The sequence below is a fragment of the Lissotriton helveticus genome, chromosome 9, assembly GCF_964261635.1.
Source record: "Lissotriton helveticus chromosome 9, aLisHel1.1, whole genome shotgun sequence".
NCBI lineage: Eukaryota > Metazoa > Chordata > Amphibia > Caudata > Salamandridae > Lissotriton > Lissotriton helveticus.
Window position 1 is genome coordinate 422,936,795 of NC_136070.1, and position 25,424 is coordinate 422,962,218.

Genomic DNA, 25,424 nt, shown 5'->3' on the forward strand with positions numbered 1-25,424 from the left:
GGGGTGCTTGCCTCAGGGAAAGTGCTGGGTAGTGGTAGTGTTTTAAATTACTATTCCAACAAAAAATGGGTGCTTGACCCAGGGAAAATGCTGGATAGTGTTGTTGTTTTAAATTACCTTTCCAACACCCAAGGGGTGCTTGACTCAGAGAAAATGCTGGATAGTGTAGTTGTTTTAAATTACTTTTCCAACTCCAAAGGGATGCTTGCCTCTTGGAAAATGCTGGATAGTGGTTGCATTTGAAATTACTATTCCAACTCCAAAGGGAAGGGGTGCTTGACTCAGGGGAAATGCTGGATAGTCGTGTTGTTTTAAATTACTATTCCAACACCCAAGGGGTGCTTGACTCAGGGGAAATGCTTGATAGTCTTGTTGTTTTAAATTACTATTCCAACACCAAAGGGATGCTTGCCTCCTGGAAAATGTTGGATAGTGGTAGTGTTTTAAATTACTATTCCAACTCCAAATGAGTACTTGCCTCAGGGAAAATGTTGGATAGTGTTCTTGTTTTAAATTACTATTGCAACTCCAAAGGGGTGCTTGCCTCAGGGACAATGCTGGATAGTGATAGTATTTAAAATTACCATTCCAAACCCAAAGGGGTGCTTGCCTCAGGGAAAATACTGGATAGTGTTGGTATTTAAAATTACTCTTCCAACTCCAAAGCGGTGCTTGCCTCAGGGAAAATGCTGGGTAGTGGTAGTGTTTTAAATTACTATTCCAAATACAAAGAGGTGCTTGCCTCAGGTAAAATGCTGGATATTGTTTGGGTTTACAATTATTATTCCAATTCCAAAGGGGTGCTTGCCTCAGGGAAAATGCTGGATAGTGTGGTTGTTTTAAATTACTATTCCAACTCCAATGGGTTGCTTGCCTCAGGGAAAATGCAGGATAGTGTAGTGGTTTTAAATGACTATTCCAACTCCAAATGAGTACTTGCCTCAGGGAAAATGCTGGATAGTGCTATTATTTAAAATTACTATTCCAACTCCAAAGGGGTGCTTGCCTCAGGGAAAATGCTGGATAGTGTTGGTATTTAAAATTACTCTTCCAACTCCAAAGGGGTGCCTCAGGGAAAATGCTGGGTAGTGGTAGTGTTTTAAATTACTATTCCAACTACAAAGAGGTGCTTGCCTCAGGGAAAATGCTGGATACTGTTTGGGTTTACAATTATTATTCCAACTCCAAAGGGGTGCTTGCCTCAGGGAAAATGCAGAATAGTGTAGTTGTTTTAAATTACTATTCCAACTCCAAAGGAGTATTTGCCTCAGGGAAAATGCTGGATAGTGCTATTATTTAAAATTACTATTCCAACTCCAAATGGGTGCTTGCCTCAGGGAAAATGCTGGATAGTGTGGTTGTTTTAAATTACTCTTCCAACTCCAAAGGGGTGCCTCAGGGAAAATGCAGGATAGTGTAGTTGTTTTAAATTACTATTCCAACTCCAAAGGAGTACTTGCCTCAGTGAAAATGCTGGATAGTGCTATTATTTAAAATTAATATTCCAACACCAAAGGGGTACTTGCCTCAGGGAAAATGCTGGATAGTGTTGGTATTTAAAATTACTATTCCAACTACAAAGGGGTGCTTGCCTCAGGGAAAATGTTGGATAGTGGTAGTGTTTTAAATTACTATTCCAACTCCAAAAGGGTGTTTGCCTCAGGGAAAATGCTGGATAGTGTTGTTTTAAATTACTATTCCAACTACCAAGGGGTGCTTGCCTCAGGGTAAATGCTGGAGTGTGTTGTTGTTTTAAATTACTATTCCAACTCCAAAGGGGTACTTGCCTTAGGGAAAATGCTGGATAGGCTGTTTTTAGAATTACTATTCCAAATCCAAAGGGGTGCTTGCCTCAGGGAAAATGCTGGGTAGTGGTAGTGTTTTAAATTACTATTCCAACACAAAATGGGTGCTTGACCCAGGGAAAATGCTGGATAGTGTTGTTATTTTAAATTACTATTCCAACACCAAAGGGCTGCTTGCCTCAGAGAAAATGCTGAATAGTGATGTTGTTTTAAATAACTATTCCAACACCAAAGGGGTGCTTGCCTTCGGGAAAATGCTGGATAGTGCTGTTTTTTAAAATGACTATTTAAAATCCAAAGGAGTTCTTGCCTCAGGGAACATGCTGGATAGTGTTGTTGTTTTAAATTACTATTCCAATTCCAAAGGGGTGCTTGCCTCAGGGAAAATGCTGGGTAGTGGTAGTGTTTTAAATTACTATTCCAACTCCAAAGAGGTGCTTGCTGTAGGAGAGTAGGGTCTGCTATCCTATGGTCAACCCAAATTTTTGCTTTTTGCTTCACTGGTTTATGACTTAATGTGGCTGTGGGCCTGCTAATCAGACCCACAGCCTACTGTTCTCTCTCTAAATTAATGCCAATGCACACCAGGTGCATTACGAATTGGAACTGGTTCACCTTATTGGCCCCTGTAACAGTGTACCCAGGTACCCAGGGCATAGGTGTTTCCAAGGCCTACCAGGGGCTGCAGCATGTATCATGCCACCCCTGGCCTGGCCTCCATGTTTGACACAACTGGCTGATCACTCAGCTGGGGTAAGTCGGTGTAACCACTCCTTACTTAGGTATAGTATGTCTATATCTAACTTAAAATGGACACATATGTTCCTATCAGCCACTCCTATGGAAGGCCTCATCAATCCTGGAGGCAGAGTGCTTGGAAATATGTGAGATGGTGCTCTAGCATGAGCTGAGCCTGTCTGCAGATTTCGGAGCCACGTCCTTTAGCTGTTCCATGATACTGCCATACCATATACTCTTAAGTGCATTATGAACCTCGCGGTTAAATGTTATTTTTGGTTTGGCTTTATCAAAACATTTCGAGTAAGGTGTCATACGAATTGGAATACTACCCCCTCGCCAGTTCTGGCGACGGGGGTAGCATTCCACCCTTTTAGAGGGACACGACATGTACATAACCTGAACCCCGGTTAAAGTTAAACATGAGCCTCAGCATCACAAAATGGATGCTGCCACCATAGACACAAGTCTGACCTCCTGCTGCTGGGAGTCCTTCCAGCGAGGGAGGCTTGGACAAAGGGTTTCCTGCCTTGGGAGGTGCTAGCACCACCCCAGACAGGATTTTGTCTATTGGGTAGGACAGGGCTGAATAGAATGAGACATGCCTGGGGCACACAAGGTGTCCCTGTGCATAAGCCAGTCCAAACCGGTGTGGCGCGGAGATGGACAAAGGAAAGGGGGTGTAGCCACCCCCCTTCCTGGTCCCACCCAGAGGAGGGACCTAGCAGGTAATCCGGCCCCTAGATTTGGAATAAGAGTAGGAGCTGTGTCCCAAGACTTCAGATCATCCTGAACTCGACTTGAAACTAAGAAGAAAACTGGACTTCGACATTCTGCTGCACAGAAGACTGAAGAGAATCTCCCGTGTGGCCAAGGAGTGACCACCCTGTGAATACAGGCACCAACCAGCAACTCGACATCTGCTTTGCCGCCACCTCCCGCCGGAGCCCGAGCCCAGAGCCCACGAAGACCTGGATTCCCAGACATCTCACAGCCCGATCCACAGTCCCTGAAAAGAAGAGACCCGTGGGTGCAACAAGAGACGTGGAACCGGCCATCTTGAAAGACCCCCGAGAAGCTGACTGCGCAGCACCCGAGGCTTCCTTGATGCTGTGCCTTGGGGTTTGAGAAGCCCCACCACTGAGCAGTATCTGCTCCAAAGATCAGCCCCCCAGCATCTCCACGATCTGCGTGGGGCCCTTTTGCACTTTGCCACTCGACGCGTCATCCCGGTCACTCGCCACGTGGCTAGTGGCCATCTTGGCAACAAAATCTACAATCTAAACCACTGGTCTTGTTGCTCCAGACTGGCCCTCACTCCCGTAAAAAGGAGCAGCCCCTCTGACCTTGCTGGCCTGAGAAATAAGCATTCTTTACTTCCTGTGTGGCTTGCATTAGCCAAGGCCTGTTTGCTCCAATCAAGTTGCCAACACCGCCTTCAGCTAGAGCCTTTATGGGACAGCTCGTGATTGATTCCTGGACGTCCTCGACCTCTTCGTGTCCACGTGGCTGCGGAGACAAGCTGCACCTCATCGCCTGTTTGCACCCGACATCACCTGGTTCCATCCTGGTTCCACGGTAGTCACTGGCTAGTGACTTTGAACATTGTCCCCTCTGCTTTCAGGTCTTCACATCTTCAGATCCATCCTTGGTTCCACCGGAAATCTCCTCGACGACCCGCCTACAGCATCTTCATCTCCAGGCACCATTGACCTGCGTGACGAAACCCGACACTACTTGGCACCTGTGCACCCGCTTCCTGTGAGTGAGGTAACTCAGCAATGCCGGTGTTCCTACACTGGTACACACCTCTAGTGCCTACATCTAAAGTTTTGTCCTTCTAGGTCAGTCGGAAGGTTCCTGAAACAGTAACTTTATAATAATTACGCACCATTGACATTGCATTGGTGCATGTGTGCACTTTAAGCGCTGCACCCGAGTCCCGCGGGCCTTTCCCGACTTCTTCACTGTTAGTCCCAAACAGCTCCAGTGATTCCCCAGGCCCTAGGCCTATTTCCTTTCCCTTTGGTGGTTCTTATACCACTATTTTAGTATATGGTTTAAGTGGCACCTAGGGCTCATCCATATTGTGCAACTTTTGTATATTTAAACTATGTTTTGTTTTAACGCATTTGCTTCTGTGCTCATAAAGAGTATAGAGGATATTTGTAGTAAATAAATATATATATATTTTCAATATATATCTGTGTGGTGTCCTTTCATTTGATATTCAAGGGGATTGTCTATGGTAAAACAGCTTGCTTCACATGCCTTTACAGAGTTTAGCCTAAGACTGCTTTGTCCACGCTACTAGGATAGCTGGTCTATAAGGTTGACTTACAACCAATCATCATAAAGGTTGCTTGGCATGGTACAAGGTGATCACTAGAACTAGTGAGCATCATATACCAGGCCAACTTCTCTCACTTGCCTCAGTGAAAATGCTGGATAGTGTTGTTGTTTTAAATTACTATTCCAACACCCAAGGGGTGCTTGACTCAGAGAAAATGCTGGATAGTGTGGTTGTTATAAATTACTATTCCAACTCCAAAGGAGTGCTTGCCTCAGGGAAAATGCTGGATAGTGTTGTTGTTTTAAATTGCTATTCCGAATCCAAATGGTTACTTGCCTCAGTGAAAATGCTGGATAGTGTTGTTGTTTTAATTACTATTCCAACACCCAAGGGGTGCTTGACTCAGAGAAAATGCTGGATAGTGTTGTTGTTTTAAATTACTATTACAACACCCAAGGGGTGCTTGGCTCAGAGAAGATGATGGATAGTGTTGTTGTTTTAAATTACTATTCCAACTCCAAAGGGATGCTTGCCTCTTGGAAAATGCTGGATAGTTGTAGTGTTTTAAATTACTATTCCAACTCCAAAGGGGTGCTTGCCTCAGGGAAAATGCTGGATAGTGTTCTTGTTTTAAATTACTATTGCAACTCCAAAGGGGTGCTTGCCTCAGGGACAATGCTGGATAGTGTTCTTGTTTTAAATTACTATTGCAACTCCAAAGGAGTGCTTGCCTCAGGGAAAATGCTGGATAGTAGTAGTGTTTTAAATTACTATTCCAACTCCAAAGGGATACTTGCCTCAGGGAAAATGCTGAGTTTTGCTGTTATTTAAAATTACGATTCCAAATCCAAAGGAGTGCTTGCCTCAGGGAAAATGCTGGATAGTAGTAGTGTTTTAAATTACTATTCCAACTCCAAAGGGGTGCTTGCCTCAGGGAAAATGCTGGATAGTGTTGGTATTTAAAATTACTATTCCAACTCCAAAGGGATTCCGGCATCAGGGGAAATATAGGATAGTGGTAGTGTTTTAAATTACTATTCCAACTCCAAAGGAGTACTTGCCTCAGCGAAAATGCTGGATGGTGCTAATATTTAAAATTACTATTCCAACTCCAAAGGGGTGCTTGCCTCAGGGAAAATGCTGGGTAGTGGTAGTGTTTTAAATTACTAGTCCAACTCCAAAGGGGTGCTTGCCTCAGGAAAAATGCTGGGTAGTGATGTTGTTTTAAATTACTATTCCAACACCAAAGGGGTGCTTGCCTCAGGGAAAATGCTGGATAGTGTTGTTGTTTTAAATTACTATTCCAACTCCAAAGGGGTGCTTGCCTCAGGGAAAATGCTGGATAGTGTGGTTGTTTTAAATTACTATTCAAACTCCAAAAGGGTGTTTGCCTCAGGGAAAATGCTGGATAGTGTTGTTGTTTTAAATTACTATTCCAACATCCAAGGGGTGCTTAACTCAGGGAAAATGCTGGAGTGTGTTGTTGTTTTAAATTACTATTCAAACTCCAAAGGGATGCTTGCCTCAGGGAACATGCTGAATAGTGTTGTTGTTTTAAATTACTATTCTAATTCCAAAGGGGTGCTTGCATCAGGGAACATGCTGGGTAGTGGTAGTGTTTTAACCCTTTAGGTGCTGCCGTCGGCCAACGGTCGTCACGGGCACTACCTCCCCAGTGCTGCGTGCGACCGCTGGACGTCCAGTTCAGCACTGGATAATGGACAGCGCAGCACTGGGGAGGTTTGTTTACGAGCTCCTAAGGTGTTAAATTACTATTCCAACTCCAAGAGGTGCTTGCCTCAGTGAAAATGCTGGATAGTGTTTTTGTTTTAAATTACTATTCCAACACCCAAGAGGTGCTTGACTCAGAGAAAATGCTGGATAGTGTGGTTGTTTTAAATTACTATTCAAACTCCAAAGGGGTACTTGCCTCAGGGAAAATGCTGAGTGTTGCTCTTATTTAAAATTACTATTCCGAATCCAAATGGTTACTTGCCTCAGTGAAAATGCTGGATAGTGTTGTTGTTTTAATTACTATTCCAACACCCAAGGGGTGCTTGACTCAGAGAAAATGCTGGATAGTGTTGTTGTTTTAAATTACTATTACAACACCCAAGGGGTGCTTGACTCAGAGAAGATGCTGGATAGTGTTGTTGTTTTAAATTACTATTCCAACTCCAAAGGGATGCTTGCCTCTTGGAAAATGCTGGATAGTTGTAGTGTTTTAAATTACTATTCCAACTCCAAAGGGGTGCTTGCCTCAGGGAAAATGCTGGATAGTGTTCTTGTTTTAAATTACTATTGCAACTCCAAAGGGGTGCTTGCCTCAGGGACAATGCTGGATAGTGTTGGTATTTAAAATTACTCTTCCAACTCCAAAGGGGTGCTTGCCTCAGGGAAAATGCTGGATAGTGTTCTTGTTTTAAATTACTATTGCAACTCCAAAGGGGTGCTTGCCTCAGGGACAATGCTGGATAGTGTTCTTGTTTTAAATTACTATTCCAACTCCAAAGGTGTGCTTGCCTCAGCGAAAATGCTGGATAGTGTTGGTATTTAAAATTACTCTTCCAACTCCAAAGGGGTGCTTGCCTCAGGGAAAATGCTGGATATTGTTTGGGTTTACAATTATTATTCCAACTCCAAAGGGGTGCTTGCCTCAGGGAAAATGCTGGATAGTGTGGTTGTTTTAAATTACTATTCCAACTCCAAGGGGTGCTTGCCTCAGGGAAAATGCAGGATTGTGTAGTTGTTTTAAATTACTATTCCAACTCCAAAGGGATTCCTGCATCAGGGGAAATGCTGGATAGTGGTAGTGTTTTAAATTACTATTCCAACTCCAAAGAGGTGCTTGCCTCAGGGAAAATGCTGGATAGTGTAGTTGTTTTTCAGGGAAAATGCTGGATAGTGTGTTTTTTTTAAAATTACTATTCCAACTCCAAAGGGATACTTGCCTCAGGGAAAATGCTGAGTTTTGCTGTTATTTAAAATTACGATTCCAAATCCAAAGGAGTGCTTGCCTCAGGGAAAATGCTGGATAGTAGTAGTGTTTTAAATTACTATTCCAACTCCAAAGGGGTGCTTGCCTCAGGGAAAATGCTGGATAGTGTTGGTATTTAAAATTACTATTCCAACTCCAAAGGGATTCCGGCATCAGGGGAAATATAGGATAGTGGTAGTGTTTTAAATTACTATTCCAACTCCAAAGGAGTACTTGCCTCAGCGAAAATGCTGGATGGTGCTAATATTTAAAATTACTATTCCAACTCCAAAGGGGTGCTTGCCTCAGGGAAAATGCTGGGTAGTGGTAGTGTTTTAAATTACTAGTCCAACTCCAAAGGGGTGCTTGCCTCAGGAAAAATGCTGGGTAGTGATGTTGTTTTAAATTACTATTCCAACACCAAAGGGGTGCTTGCCCCAGGGAAAATGCTGGATAGTGTTGTTGTTTTAAATTACTATTCCAACTCCAAAGGGGTGCTTGCCTCAGGGAAAATGCTGGATAGTGTGGTTGTTTTAAATTACTATTCAAACTCCAAAAGGGTGTTTGCCTCAGGGAAAATGCTGGATAGTGTTGTTGTTTTAAATTACTATTCCAACATCCAAGGGGTGCTTAACTCAGGGAAAATGCTGGAGTGTGTTGTTGTTTTAAATTACTATTCAAACTCCAAAGGGATGCTTGCCTCAGGGAACATGCTGAATAGTGTTGTTGTTTTAAATTACTATTCTAATTCCAAAGGGGTGCTTGCCTCAGGGAACATGCTGGGTAGTGGTAGTGTTTTAAATTACTATTCCAACTCCAAGAGGTGCTTGCCTCAGTGAAAATGCTGGATAGTGTTTTTGTTTTAAATTACTATTCCAACACCCAAGAGGTGCTTGACTCAGAGAAAATGCTGGATAGTGTGGTTGTTTTAAATTACTATTCAAACTCCAAAGGGGTGCTTGACTCAGAGAAAATGCTGGATAGTGTGGTTGTTTTAAATTACTATTGCAAATCCAAAGGAGTGCTTGCCTCAGGGAAAATGCTGGATAGTGGTAGTGTTTTAAATTACTATTCCAACTCCAAGGGGGTGCTTGCCTCAGGGAACATGCTGGATAGTGCTGTTATTTAAAATTAGTATTCCAAATTCAAAGGAGTGCTTTCCTTAGGGAAAATGCTGGATAGTGTTGTTTTAAATTACTATTCCAACAAAAAAGGGATGCTTGCCTCAGGGAAAATGCTGGGTAGTGGTAGTATTTTAAATTACTATTCCAACTCCATAGGGGTGGTTGCTTCAGGGAAAATGCTGGATAGTGTTCTTGTTTCAAATTACTATTCCAACTCCAAAGGGGTACTTGCCTCAGGAAAAATGATGGATAGTGCTAGTATTAAAAAGTACTATTGCAACTCCAAAGGGGTGCTTGCCTCAGGGACAATGCTGGATAGTGTTCTTGTTTTAAATTACTATTGCAACTCCAAAGGAGTGCTTGCCTCAGGGAAAATGCTGGATAGTAGTAGTGTTTTAAATTACTATTCCAACTCCAAAGGGATACTTGCCTCAGGGAAAATGCTGAGTTTTGCTGTTATTTAAAATTACGATTCCAAATCCAAAGGAGTGCTTGCCTCAGGGAAAATGCTGGATAGTAGTAGTGTTTTAAATTACTATTCCAACTCCAAAGGGGTGCTTGCCTCAGGGAAAATGCTGGATAGTGTTGGTATTTAAAATTACTATTCCAACTCCAAAGGGATTCCGGCATCAGGGGAAATATAGGATAGTGGTAGTGTTTTAAATTACTATTCCAACTCCAAAGGAGTACTTGCCTCAGCGAAAATGCTGGATGGTGCTAATATTTAAAATTACTATTCCAACTCCAAAGGGGTGCTTGCCTCAGGGAAAATGCTGGGTAGTGGTAGTGTTTTAAATTACTAGTCCAACTCCAAAGGGGTGCTTGCCTCAGGAAAAATGCTGGGTAGTGATGTTGTTTTAAATTACTATTCCAACACCAAAGGGGTGCTTGCCTCAGGGAAAATGCTGGATAGTGTTGTTGTTTTAAATTACTATTCCAACTCCAAAGGGGTGCTTGCCTCAGGGAAAATGCTGGATAGTGTGGTTGTTTTAAATTACTATTCAAACTCCAAAAGGGTGTTTGCCTCAGGGAAAATGCTGGATAGTGTTGTTGTTTTAAATTACTATTCCAACATCCAAGGGGTGCTTAACTCAGGGAAAATGCTGGAGTGTGTTGTTGTTTTAAATTACTATTCAAACTCCAAAGGGATGCTTGCCTCAGGGAACATGCTGAATAGTGTTGTTGTTTTAAATTACTATTCTAATTCCAAAGGGGTGCTTGCATCAGGGAACATGCTGGGTAGTGGTAGTGTTTTAACCCTTTAGGTGCTGCCGTCGGCCAACGGTCGTCACGGGCACTACCTCCCCAGTGCTGCGTGCGACCGCTGGACGTCCAGTTCAGCACTGGATAATGGACAGCGCAGCACTGGGGAGGTTTGTTTACGAGCTCCTAAGGTGTTAAATTACTATTCCAACTCCAAGAGGTGCTTGCCTCAGTGAAAATGCTGGATAGTGTTTTTGTTTTAAATTACTATTCCAACACCCAAGAGGTGCTTGACTCAGAGAAAATGCTGGATAGTGTGGTTGTTTTAAATTACTATTCAAACTCCAAAGGGGTACTTGCCTCAGGGAAAATGCTGAGTGTTGCTCTTATTTAAAATTACTATTCCGAATCCAAATGGTTACTTGCCTCAGTGAAAATGCTGGATAGTGTTGTTGTTTTAATTACTATTCCAACACCCAAGGGGTGCTTGACTCAGAGAAAATGCTGGATAGTGTTGTTGTTTTAAATTACTATTACAACACCCAAGGGGTGCTTGACTCAGAGAAGATGCTGGATAGTGTTGTTGTTTTAAATTACTATTCCAACTCCAAAGGGATGCTTGCCTCTTGGAAAATGCTGGATAGTTGTAGTGTTTTAAATTACTATTCCAACTCCAAAGGGGTGCTTGCCTCAGGGAAAATGCTGGATAGTGTTCTTGTTTTAAATTACTATTGCAACTCCAAAGGGGTGCTTGCCTCAGGGACAATGCTGGATAGTGTTGGTATTTAAAATTACTCTTCCAACTCCAAAGGGGTGCTTGCCTCAGGGAAAATGCTGGATAGTGTTCTTGTTTTAAATTACTATTGCAACTCCAAAGGGGTGCTTGCCTCAGGGACAATGCTGGATAGTGTTCTTGTTTTAAATTACTATTCCAACTCCAAAGGTGTGCTTGCCTCAGCGAAAATGCTGGATAGTGTTGGTATTTAAAATTACTCTTCCAACTCCAAAGGGGTGCTTGCCTCAGGGAAAATGCTGGATATTGTTTGGGTTTACAATTATTATTCCAACTCCAAAGGGGTGCTTGCCTCAGGGAAAATGCTGGATAGTGTGGTTGTTTTAAATTACTATTCCAACTCCAAGGGGTGCTTGCCTCAGGGAAAATGCAGGATTGTGTAGTTGTTTTAAATTACTATTCCAACTCCAAAGGGATTCCTGCATCAGGGGAAATGCTGGATAGTGGTAGTGTTTTAAATTACTATTCCAACTCCAAAGAGGTGCTTGCCTCAGGGAAAATGCTGGATAGTGTAGTTGTTTTTCAGGGAAAATGCTGGATAGTGTGTTTTTTTTAAAATTACTATTCCAACTCCAAAGGGATACTTGCCTCAGGGAAAATGCTGAGTTTTGCTGTTATTTAAAATTACGATTCCAAATCCAAAGGAGTGCTTGCCTCAGGGAAAATGCTGGATAGTAGTAGTGTTTTAAATTACTATTCCAACTCCAAAGGGGTGCTTGCCTCAGGGAAAATGCTGGATAGTGTTGGTATTTAAAATTACTATTCCAACTCCAAAGGGATTCCGGCATCAGGGGAAATATAGGATAGTGGTAGTGTTTTAAATTACTATTCCAACTCCAAAGGAGTACTTGCCTCAGCGAAAATGCTGGATGGTGCTAATATTTAAAATTACTATTCCAACTCCAAAGGGGTGCTTGCCTCAGGGAAAATGCTGGGTAGTGGTAGTGTTTTAAATTACTAGTCCAACTCCAAAGGGGTGCTTGCCTCAGGAAAAATGCTGGGTAGTGATGTTGTTTTAAATTACTATTCCAACACCAAAGGGGTGCTTGCCCCAGGGAAAATGCTGGATAGTGTTGTTGTTTTAAATTACTATTCCAACTCCAAAGGGGTGCTTGCCTCAGGGAAAATGCTGGATAGTGTGGTTGTTTTAAATTACTATTCAAACTCCAAAAGGGTGTTTGCCTCAGGGAAAATGCTGGATAGTGTTGTTGTTTTAAATTACTATTCCAACATCCAAGGGGTGCTTAACTCAGGGAAAATGCTGGAGTGTGTTGTTGTTTTAAATTACTATTCAAACTCCAAAGGGATGCTTGCCTCAGGGAACATGCTGAATAGTGTTGTTGTTTTAAATTACTATTCTAATTCCAAAGGGGTGCTTGCCTCAGGGAACATGCTGGGTAGTGGTAGTGTTTTAAATTACTATTCCAACTCCAAGAGGTGCTTGCCTCAGTGAAAATGCTGGATAGTGTTTTTGTTTTAAATTACTATTCCAACACCCAAGAGGTGCTTGACTCAGAGAAAATGCTGGATAGTGTGGTTGTTTTAAATTACTATTCAAACTCCAAAGGGGTGCTTGACTCAGAGAAAATGCTGGATAGTGTGGTTGTTTTAAATTACTATTGCAAATCCAAAGGAGTGCTTGCCTCAGGGAAAATGCTGGATAGTGGTAGTGTTTTAAATTACTATTCCAACTCCAAGGGGGTGCTTGCCTCAGGGAACATGCTGGATAGTGCTGTTATTTAAAATTAGTATTCCAAATTCAAAGGAGTGCTTTCCTTAGGGAAAATGCTGGATAGTGTTGTTTTAAATTACTATTCCAACAAAAAAGGGATGCTTGCCTCAGGGAAAATGCTGGGTAGTGGTAGTATTTTAAATTACTATTCCAACTCCATAGGGGTGGTTGCTTCAGGGAAAATGCTGGATAGTGTTCTTGTTTCAAATTACTATTCCAACTCCAAAGGGGTACTTGCCTCAGGAAAAATGATGGATAGTGCTAGTATTAAAAAGTACTATTCCAACTCCAAAGGGGTGCTTGCCTCAGGGGAAATGCTGGATAGTGCTATTATTTAAATTACTATTCCAAATCCAAAGGGGTGCTTGCGTCAGGGAAAATGCTTGATAGTGTTTGTGTTTTAAATTATTATTCCAACTCCAAAGGGGTACTTGTCTCAGTGAAAATGCTGGATAGTGTTGTTGTTTTAAATTTCTATTCCAACACCCAAGGGGTGCTTGCCTAAGGGGAAAAATGCTGGACAGTGTTCTTGTTTTAAATTACTATTCCAACTCCAAAGGGGTGCTTGCCTCAGGGAAAATGCTGGATAGTGTTAGTATTAAAAATTACTATTCCAACTCCAAAGGGATTCTTGCCTCAGGGGAAATGCTGGATAGTGGTAGTGTTTTAAAATATTATTCCAACTACAAAGAGGTGCTTTCCTCAGGGAAAATGCTGGATATTGTTTGGGTTTACAACTACTATTCCAACTCCAAAGGGGTGCTTGCATCAGGGATTTGCTGAATAGTGTGGTTGTTTTAAATTACTATTCCAACTCCAAAGGGGTGCTTGCCTCATGGAAAATGCTGAATAGTGTTGTTGATTTAGATTACTATTCCATCTCCAAAGGGGTTCTTGCCTCAGGGAAAATGCTGGATAGTTCCGTTATTTAAAATCACTACTCCAAATCCAAAGGGGTGCTTGCCTCAGGGAAAATACTGGATAGTGTAGTTGTTTTAAATTACTATTTCAACTCCAAAGGAGTACTTGCCTCAGGGAAAATGTTGGATAGTGCTATTATTTAAAATTACTATTCCAAATCTAAAGGGGTGCTTGCCTCAGGAAAAATGCTGGATGGTGCTGTTATTTAAAATTACTATTTCAAATCCAAAGAGGTGCTTGCCTCAGGGAAAATTCTGTGTAGTGGTAGTCTTTTAAATTACTATTCCAACACAAAATGGGTGCTTGACCCAGGGGAAATGCAGGATAGTGTTGTTGTTTTAAATTACTATTCCAACACCAAAGGGCTGCTTGCCTCAGGTAAAATGCTGGATAGAGATGTTGTTTTAAATTACTATTCTAACTCCAAAGGGGTACTTGCCTCAGGGAAAATGCTGGATAGTGCTGTTATTTAAAATTACTATTCCAACACCAAAGGGATGCTTGCCTCCTGGAAAATGCTGGATATTGTTTGTGTTTTAAATTACTATTCCAACTCCAAAGGGGTACTTGTCTCAGTGAAAATGCTGGATAGTGTTGTTGTTTTAAATTTCTATTCCAATCCAAAGGGGTGCTTGCCTCAGGGAAAGTGCTGGATAGTGTTCTTGTTTTAAAGTACTATTCCAAATCCAAAGGGGTGTTTGCATCAGGGAAAATGCTGGAGTGTGTTCCTGTTTTAAATTACTATTCAGACTACAAAGGGATGCTTGCCTCATGGAAAATGCTGAATAGTGTTGTTGTTTTAGATTACTATTCCATCTCCAAAGGGGTACTTGCCTCAGGGAAAATGCTGGATAGTGCTGGATATTGTTTGGGTTTACAACTACTATTCCAACTCCAAAGGGGTGCTTGCATCAGGGATTTGCTGAATAGTGTGGTTGTTTTAAATTACTATTCCAACTCCAAAGGGGTGCTTGCCTCATGGAAAATGCTGAATAGTGTTGTTGATTTAGATTACTATTCCATCTCCAAAGGGGTTCTTGCCTCAGGGAAAATGCTGGATAGTGCTGTTATTTAAAATCACTATTCCAAATCCAAAGGGGTGCTTGCCTCAGGGAAAATACTTGATAGTGTAGTTGTTTTAAATTACTATTTCAACTCCAAAGGAGTACTTGCCTCAGGGAAAATGTTGGCTAGTGCTATTATATAAAATTACTATTCCAAATCTAAAGGGGTGCTTGCCTCAGGGCAAATGCTGGGTAGTGGTAGTGTTTTAAATTACTATTCCAACTCCAAAGTGGTGCTTGCCTGAGGGAAAATGCTGGATAGTGTTGGTATTTAAAAATACTATTCCAACTCCAAAGGGGTGCTTGCCTCAGGGAAAATGGTGGATAGCGGTAGTGTTTTAAATTACTATTCCAACTCCAAAGGGGTGCTGCCTCAGGGAAAATGCTGGATAGTGTTGTTGTTTTAAATTTCTATTCCAACATCCGAGGGGTGCTTGACTCAGGAAAAAATGCTGGAGAGTGTTGTTGTTTTAAATTACTATTCCAACTTGAAAGGGATGCTTGCCCCTTGGAAAATGCTGGATAGTGTGGTTGTTTTAAATTACTATTCCAACTCCAAAGCGGGGCTTGCCTTAGGGAAAATGCTGGGTAGTGGTAGTGTTTTAAATTACTATTCCAACACAAAAGGGGTGCCTAACTCAGGGAAAATGCTGGATTGTTGTTTTAAATTTCCATTCCAAGGGATGCTTGCCCCTTGGAAAATGCTGGATAGTGTTGTTGTTTTAAATTACTATTCCAACTCCAAAGAGGTACTTGTCTCAGTGAAAATGCTGGATAGTGTAGTTGTTTTAAATTACTATTCCAACGCCAAAGGGATGCTTGCCTCAGGGGAAATGCTGGATAGTGCTGTTGTTTAAAACTACTATTCCAACACCCAAGAGGTGCTTGCCTCAGGGGAAAAATGCAGGATAGTGTTCCAGTTTTAAATTACTATTCCAAATCCAAAGAGGTACTTGCCTCAGTAAAAATGCTGGATAGTGTAGTTGTTTTAAATTACTATTCCAACTCCAAAGGGATTCTTGTCTCAGGGGAAATGCTAGATAGTGGTAGTGTTTTAAATTACTATTCCAACTACAAAGAGGTGCTTGCCTCAGGGAAAATGCTGGATATTGTTTGGGTTTACAATTACTATTCCATCTCCAAAGGGGTGCTTGCATCAGGGTAAATGCTGAATAGTGTGGTTGTTTTAAATTTTTATTCCAACTCCAAAGGAGTACTTGCCTCAGGGAAAATGATGGTTAGTGCTAATATTTAAAATTACTATTCCAACTCCAAAGGGGTGCATGCCTCAGGGAAAATGCTGGATAGTGTTTGTATTTAAAATTACTATTCCAACATCCAAGGCGTGCTTAACTCAGGGAAAATGCTGGAGAGTGTTGTTGTTTTAAATTACTATTCAAACTCCAAAGGGATGCTTGCCTCATGGAAAATGCTGAATAATGTTGTTGTATTAGATTACTATTCCATCTCCAAAGGGGTGCTTGCCTAAGGGCAAATGCTGGATAGGGCTGTTATTTAAAAATACTATTCCAAATCCAAAGGGGTGCTTGCCTCAGGGAAAATGCTGGGTAGTGGTAGTGTTTTAAATTACTATTCCAACACAAAAGGGGTGCCTAACTCAGGGAAAATGCTGGATAGTGTTGTTGTTTTAAATTTCCATTCCAAGGGATGCTTGCCCCTTGGAAAATGCTGGATAGTGTTGTTGTTTTAAATTACTATTCCAACTCCAAAGAGGTACTTGCCTCAGTGAAAATGCTGGATAGTGTAGTTGTTTTAAATTACTATTCCAACTCCAAAGGGGTGCTTGCCTCAGGGGAAATGCTGGATAGTGCTGTTGTTTAAAACTACTATTCCAACACCCAAGAGGTGCTTGCCTCAGGGGAAAAATGCTTGATAGTGTTCCAGTTTTAAATTACTATTCCAACTCCAAAGAGGTACTTGCCTCAGTGAAAATGCTGGATAGTGTAGTTGTTTTAAATTACTATTCCAACTCCAAAGGGATTCTTGTCTCAGGGGAAATGCTAGATAGTGGTAGTGTTTTAAATTACTATTCCAACTACAAAGAGGTGCTTGCCTCAGGGAAAATGCTGGATATTGTTTGGGTTTACAATTACTATTCCATCTACAAAGAGGTGCTTGCATCAGGGAAAATCCTGAATAGTGTGGTTGTTTTAAATTTTTATTCAAACTCCAAAGGGGTGCTTGCATCAGGGAAAATGCTGAATAGTGTGGTTGTTTTAAATTTTTATTCCAACTCCAAAGGAGTACTTGCCTCAGGGAAAATGATGGTTAGTGCTAATATTTAAAATTACTATTCCAACTCCAAAGGGGTGCATGCCTCCGGGAAAATGCTGGATAGTGTTTGTATTTAAAATTACTATTCCAACATCCAAGGCGTGCTTAACTCAGGGAAAATGCTGGAGAGTGTTGTTGTTTTAAATTACTATTCAAACTCCAAAGGGATGCTTGCCTCATGGAAAATGCTGAATAATGTTGTTGTATTAGATTACTATTCCATCTCCAAAGGGGTGCTTGCCTCAGGGAACATGCTGGATAGTGCTGTTATTTAAAAATACTATTCCAAATCCAAAGGGGTGCTTGCCTCAGGGAAAATGCTGGATAGTGTTGTTGTTTTAAATTACTATTCCAACACCAAAGGGATGCTTGCCTCCTGGAAAATGCTGGATAGTGGTAGTGTTTTAAATTACTTTTCCAACTCCAAAGGGGCCCTTGCCTCAGGGAAAATGCTGGGTAGTGATGTTGTTTTAAATTACTATTCTAACGCCAAAGGGGTACTTGCCTCAGGGATAATGCTGGATAGTGCTGTTATTTAAAATTACTATTCCAAATCCAAAGGGGTGCTTGCCCATTGGAAAATGCAGGATAGTGTGGTTGTTTTAAATTACTATTCCAACTCCAAAGGGGTGCTTGCATCAGGGAAAATACTGGATAGTGTTGTTGTTTTAAATTACTATTCCAACATCCAAGGGGTGCTTGACTCAGTGAATGTGCTGGAGTGTGTTGTTGTTTTAAATTACTATTCAAACTCCAAAGGGATGCTTGCCTCATGGAAAATGCTGAATAATGTTGTTGTATTAGATTGCTATTCCATCTCCAAAGGGGTGCTTGCCTAAGGGAAAATGCTGGATAGTGTTGTTGTTTTAAATTACTATTCCAACACCAAAGGGGTGCTTGCCTCAGGGAAAATGCTGGATAGAGATGTTGTTTTAAATTACTATTCTAACGCCAAAGTGGGAACTTGCCTCAGGGATGATGCTGGATAGTGCTGTTATTTACAATTACTATTCCAAATCCAAAGGGGTGCTTGCCTCAGGGAAAATGCTGGATATTGTTGTTGTTTTAAATTACTATTCCAACACCAAAGGGATGCTTGCCTCCTGGAAAATGCTGGATAGTGGTAGTGTTTTAAATTACTTTTCCAACTCCAAAGGGGTGCTTGCCTCAGGGAAAATGCTGGATAGTGATGTTGTTTTAAATTACTATTCTAACGCCAAAGGGGTACTTGCCTCAGGGATGATGCTGGATAGTGCTGTTATTTACAATTACTATTCCAAATCCAAAGGGGTGCTTGCCTCAGGGAAAATGCTGGATAGTGTTGTTGTTTTCAATTACTATTCCAACACCAAAGGGATGCTTGCCTCCTGGAAAATGCTGGATAGTGATAGTGTTTTAAATTACTATTCCAACTCCAAAGGGGTGTTTGCATCAGGGAAAATGCTGGATAGTGTTGTTGTTTTAAATTACTATTCCAACATCCAAGGGGTTGCTTGACTCAGGGAAAATGCTGGAGTGTGTTGTTGTTTTAGATTACTGTTCCATCCCCAAAAGAGTACTTGCCTCAAGGAAAATGCTGGATAGTGCTGTTATTTATAACTACTATTCCAAATCCAAAGGGGTGGTAGCCTCAGGGAACATGCTGGATAGAGTTGCTGTTTTAAATTACTATTCCAACTCCAAAGGGGTACTAGCCTCAGTGAAAATGCTGGATAGTGGTAGTGTTTTAAATTACTATTCAACCTCCAAAGAGGTGCTTGCCTCAGGAAAAATGCTAGATATTGTTTGGGTTTAAAATTACTAATGCAACTCCAAAGGGGTGCTTGGCTCAGGGAAAAGGCTGGATAGTGTTGTTGTTTTAAATTACTGTTCCTATTCCAAAGGGGTGCTTGCCTCAGGGAAAATGCTGGATAGTGTTGTTGTTTTAAATTAGTATTCCAACACCAAAGGGGTGCTTGCCTCAGGGAAAATGCCAGATATTGTTTGGGTTTAAAATTACTAATGCAACTCCAATGGGGTGCTTGACTCAGGGAAAATGCTGGATAGTGTTGTTGTTTTAAATTACTATTCCAACTCCAAAGGGGTATTTGCAGCAGGGAAAATGCTGGATAGTGTTGTTGTTTTAACTTACTTTTCAAACTCCAAAGGGATGCTTGCCTCATGGAAAATGCGGAATAGTGTTGTTGTTGTAGATTACTATTCCATCTCCAAAGGGGTACTTGCCTCAGGGAAAATGCTGGATAGTGCTGTTTTAAATTACTATTCCAACAAAAAAGGGATGCTTGCCTCCTGGGAAATGCTGGATAGTGGTAGTGTTTCAAATTACTATTCCAACTCCATAGGGGTGCTTGCCTCAGGGAAAATGCTGGATAGTTTTCTTGTTTTAAATTACTATTCCAACTCCAAAGGGGTACTTGCCTCAGGAAAAATGCTGGACAGTGCTAGTATTAAAAAGTACTATTCCAACTCCAAAGGGGTGCTTGCCTCAGGGGAAGTGCTGGATAGTGCTATTATTTAAATTAATTTTCCAAATCCAAAGGGGTGCTTGCATCAGGGCAAATGCTGGATAGTGATAGTGTTTTAAATTACTATTCCAACTCCAAAGGGGTGCTTGCCTCAGGGAAAATGCTGGATAGTGCTGTTATTTAAAATTACTGTTACAAATCCAAAGGGGTGCTTGTGTCAGGGAAAATGCTTGATAGTGTTTGTGTTTTAAATTACTATTCAAACTCCAAAGAGGTACTTGTCTCAGTGAAAATGATGTATAGTGTTGTTGTTTTAAATTTCTATTCTAACTCCAAAGGGGTGCTTGACTCAGGGAAAATGCTGGATAGTGCTGTTATTTACAATTACTATTCCAACACTGTTGGACCTAGATTACCCAAGCCTACATATGGTAGCTTGGCACAGTAGTGGTCTACAGCTAACTCAAGGCGTTGGCTAAGTACTTACAAGTCTCACCCACAGTAACACAGTGATGAACCACTAAAATAAAGACACAACACCTCTGTTTGGAAAAATACCGTTACCTTTTATAAAAAATAATATGTCTCTTTGGATTCAAGTTATACAAGATACAACATTAGTTTCTTTCAGGAGAAAACATAACACTTTTACTTTAAGAAATTACTTTTCACTCTTCAGCTGTGGAAAAAGGGCAATAAACCACATTCTTTTGTCAATGGTACAGTAAAGCATAAGGGTAACTCTTTGGTTGGTTAAGAGAATCTCATTGGCTTCACACTCTGTAAGGTTACCTCACATTATTATACAATGACACATTACTCCACCAATAAATCTACTGAAAAGAAGATGCAGACTGTTAGTGCAATACGTTTTTACAGGTTCATTAATAGGTACTTTACCCCACAGCACTTAAGCACTGCCCAACTCAACAGCAAGACCTGAATGTAGATTTTCACTGTATGACCCACCAGTTATGTGCTAAAAGAGAAGACACAATAATATTAGTAAGGTTCCTCTCCCTCTGATTGACAGGCACAACTAGCTGGTAGAGAATCTACTTCTTCACTTATCACTAATCTGTAGGGGAGTTTACCCAGGAACCCTGTGGTTCCCTGCACCATTTCCACCTTTCTTTTCTGAGTCAGATATCGGATAAGTTTTATTCTATGTTATTCAGTTCACTAACTCGTTTTCCTCGAGTCAGGTTCCCCTTGACAAGTCAGTCACTCGCGTGGGTCATAGCCCCACTGTTCTGCTTCATTCACCTGGCTCTGCCGCCTCCCGTTCCCACGCTACCCGGCTTACTTGTGAGGTTGGGGGCGTGTCGCGGGTGTTTCCTCTACACGCACTGGAGCCCGGTAACAGACGGGCTGAAGGGGGAAGGCAGGGAAGGCTTTCCCGGCCCAGGGCTCTCTACCGAGTCGTCCGTTGTGGCGCTTCTGCCTCCTCTGAGGGGATCGACCTCCTGGAGCTCCGGCGCGGCGCTCCTCAGCTGGCGCGATGACTTTCCTTCCGCTGGCACTACTCGGCGGAGCATGCGCGGAAGCGCTCGTTCCTCTTCCGCCTCGGCGCACCTGCTCCCAGGAAGGACGCTGTTCTCCACAGGGACGCTGGTCGGTCTCTTCTGGGCCTGCTCGATCCTAGGCCCCTCCTGCCTCGCAAAAGCGTTCAGTCGCTGGTCATGCGCGGAAGCGCCTACCTCTTCGTGTGACGCGGCCGGTGCCCCCGGGGTTCCGACGCCGATCGGAGCAGCGCCACTGCTTCCCCTCAGGCACTTCTCACTCCGGCTTCACAGGAAGGATGTGCACACACGGCGTCCTCGCTCTTCAGGGTGCTAAGGTGCCACAGACGCCCACCTTCACTGCAGCTACTCCACAACACCGGTGAGCACAGCGCTGGGTATTGACAAACAGGAATACCCCCAATTAAGGGTGTGCTGAGTGGTTTTACTGGGGCTCTGAGATAAAAGGATCTTCTTCCTCCAGTAACTCGATTTCCTTGTCAGTAGTTGTTGTCTTGATAGAGGGATCGGTCAAAGGCTGAAGGGGGAACAATCCTCTGAAGTAACTGTCAGCCTCAGTGACAAACTAGCTGCTCTCAGTGTGTCCACCTCCTCTCACCACTGCCTCACTCCTCTACTCTGGGGTCAGCACAAAATGGCTGCTGGTCACTGGCCTTATATAGGGTGGCCTGAGACCTGCAGAAGTCTCTAGTCAATTCTAGAAAGTTCCCTAATGTTATCCTATGGACCTGTCCTCCAGTAGTGTCCGTTATGGCAGTTGGTGGACACCATCTTAGGTTTCTGGAGATCCCTAGATTTTCAAGGGGGCTGACTAGGCCTCACAGGTTATGAGGGAAAAATGGCGTCATCGCCAAGGAACACCTAGCCCCCTGACAGCATTAAAAAATTCCTGATGGACATATGTAAAAATAAAAATAGAAACTCTGGGAGGCTAAGGGGGACAAAAATAAATAATAATGGTTAGAGTCTCTCCAGAAGCAGACAGGTCTAACACGCGTCCCCCCCAGCTGAAAGTGGGGAGAACTACCCAACCCCTTGGGAGTCCTCATCACTAAGGCGGAAATACCTGGATAGACCGTCTGCGTTGGCATGGTCCGCCCCAGGTCGGTGTTCCACCCTAAAGTCCATTCCCTGTAGGGAGATGGACCACCTTAGCAACTTGGGATTCTCCCCCTTCATTTGCATCAGCCAACGAAGGGGGCGATGGTCAGTCTGAACTAGGAAGTGCGAACCAAACAGGTATGGTCGCAGCTTCTTCAGAGCCCAGACCACCGCAAAGGCTTCTCTCTCAATTGTACTCCACCTCCTTTCCCTGGGGAGTAGCCTTCTGGACAGGAAGACCACGGGTTGATCCAAGCCCTCATCATTTAGCTGCGATAACACTGCCCCAATGCCATGTTCTGACGCATCTGTTTGGACAATGAATTCTCTAGCAAAATTAGGGGCCTTGAGAATGGGAGCGGAACACAATGCTTGTTTCAAGGTCATGAAGGCTCGCTGGCAAGCCTCTGTCCAGACTACCCGTCGGGGTTGCTTCTTGGAAGTAAGTTCAGTGAGGGGGGCCACGATAGTGCCATACCCCTTCACGAAGCGACGGTAGTATCCAGTGAGGCCCAGGAAGGCTCGGACCTCTGTTTGAGTCTTGGGGGGCTCCCAGGCGATGATAGCCTCAATCTTTGCCTGGAGGGGCTGCACCGTCCCTCTGCCCACCAAGTGACCTAGGTACACCACCGACCCCTGTCCGATCTGACACTTGCTGGCCTTGATGGTCAAGCCAGCCTGTTGCAGGGCATGAAGAACAGCTTGCAGGTGCTGCAAATGGTCCTCCCAGCTGCTATTGAAGACAGCAATGTCGTCCAGGTATGCAGCAGAAAAAGCTTCCATTCCCGAAAGGACCCTGTTCACCAGCCGCTGAAAAGTGGCAGGGGCATTCTTGAGCCCAAAGGGCATCACACGAAATTGGTAGTGTCCCTCAGGTGTAGAGAAGGCTGATCTTTCCTTCGCCTCCTCGGTAAGGGAAATCTGCCAGTACCCCGAAGTTAGGTCAAAGGTACTTAAGTATTGAGCAGCTCCCAGCCGGTCAATAAGCTCATCCGCCCGTGGGATAGGATGTGCATCAGTTTTAGTCACTGAGTTCAAGCCTCGGTAGTCCACACAGAATCTCAATTCAGGTGTGGTGCCTGGTGGGGCAGCTTTTGGTACCAAAACCACCGGGCTAGACCAAGGGCTACCAGAAGGTTCAATCACCCCTAGCTCCAGCATCTTGGCGACTTCACTTTTGATGTTGGCCTTCACCTTGTCCGACAGCCGGTAGATTTTAGATTTCACAGGTGGGCTGTCTCCTGTGTCCACGTCATGGGTACACAGGTGGGTCCTACCTGGGACAAGGGAGAACAGGGGAGAAAATTGCTCCAGGATCTGGCGGCAATCACTTTGCTGTTCAGAAGTCAGGGATGGCGAGAGAATCACTCCCTCCACTAATCCATCTTTTTCTTTGTACGAGAGAAGATCAGGGAGAGGTTCACTTTCTTCTTCCTCTGCTCCATCGGTCACCAGCATTAAGACAACCTCGGGCCTCTCATGATGTGGCTTGAGACGATTGGCATGCAGCACCCTGAGGGGCTGCCTCGGGGTCTTAAGATCCACCAAATAGGTGGACTTCCCCTTTTTCTCCAAAACCTCAAAGGGGCCTGTCCAACGGTCCTGGAGGGCATTTAGCTCTCCAGGTTCCATTACCCACACTTTCTGTCCAGGCTCCAGTTCCACTGGGTGAGCGTTGTGGTCATACCACTCTTTCATAACTGCTTGGCTGGCCTCCAAGTTGTCTGAAGCCTGCTTCCACAACTTAGCCATTTGGCTCCGGAAGGCCAGCATGTAGCTCACCACGTCCTGGGGAAGCTTCCTGGGAGTCTGTTCCCATCCGTCTTTCACCAGGCTGAGAGGTCCCCTTACAGGGTGCCCGTACAAAAGTTCGAAGGGGCTGAAGCCCACTCCCTTCTGTGGCACTTCCCTGTAGGAAAACAAGAGACAGGGTAGGAGGATGTCCCATTTCCTCCGTAGGCTCTCAGGTAGACTCCGTATCATACCTTTCAAGGTTTTGTTAAACCTTTCCACAAGACCATTGGTTTGTGGGTGATAGGGAGTGGTAAACCGATAGGTAACGCCGCACTCCTTCCACATGGCCCGCATGTATGCTGAAAGGAAGTTAGTCCCCCTGTCGGAAATGACCTCCTTGGGGAAACCCACTCTGGTGAAGATCCCCATCAGGGCCCTTGCCACTGCAGGTGCAGTGATGGTCCTCAGAGGTATTGCCTCTGGGTACCGGGTGGCATGATCCACCAAAACCAGTATGAACCGGTGTCCAGCTGAAGTTGGTGGATCCAATGGCCCTACAATGTCGATGCCCACCCTCTCAAAGGGGGTGCTAACGACAGGTAGTGGTTCCAGGGGAGCTTTTAGCTTCACCCCAGTTTTCCCACTGGCTTGGCAAGACACACACGTCCGACAATATGTATCCGACGCCACTTTCATTCGAGGCCAGTAGAAATGGGGAACAAGCCGGGCAAAGGTCTTGTCCTGTCCTAGGTGTCCTGCCAATGGTATCTCATGAGCCAGTTCCAGTAGAAAGGCTCTAAAGCATTGAGGGACCACCAAGGCTCTGGCTGAACCGTGGCCTGGTGCCTTGGGTTCACTGTAGAGGAGTCCATCCTCCCAGTAAATCTGGTAGCTCCCTTCAATGTTTCCCGCTGCCTGGGCGTTGGCCTGTTGCCGCAGCCCCTCGAGAGTAGGACACTCTTTCTGAGCTTTGCAGAACTCTTCCCGGGAAGGACCTCCCTCCACATGCCATTCAGTTGGGATGGGTAGGTTTTCCAGGGAAGCAACATTCTCCCCGGTGGACTCCAGATCCACCTCCGCAGGTGGTCCAGCTGTCTCACGAGGTGGAGATGTCGAGGCAGGGTCCTCCGGCCTCCTGTCCTTCTCCTCTCTGGCAGCCGGCTGGGCCATTGTTCCAGGCTCCAGCGTCAATGAACTCCCCCTTCGGGCAGTCGCGGACCTTGTGCTGACACAAGTCCAGTCAGGGGGTCCCAGCATCTCAGAGTGAGTCTGGTACTCCACCCTCCTCCAAGCATTGTGCTCCATATCATTCCCTAACAGGCAGTCAACAGGCACGGCAGGGCTTACGGCAACTCGAAGTGGACCTGCAACCCCTCCCCACTCAAAGGGAACCTCAGCCACAGGGTAGTGGCCCAATCTGCCGTCAGCCATTACGGCGGGATGGAGTACATCTGGGATGACCTGCTCTGGAGACACCAGCTGACTCCTTACCATAGTCATGCTGGCTCCTGTGTCTCTCAGAGCCTCCCCTCTACGGCCATTGATGGTGACCCACTGCTCATACTTAGTAGTATTAGAGGGCAGCTGGGTCTTGGGAACCATCTCCTTATCTCCCAGGGACACTAAGGTGACACCCGCCCGCTCCCCTCCATTAAC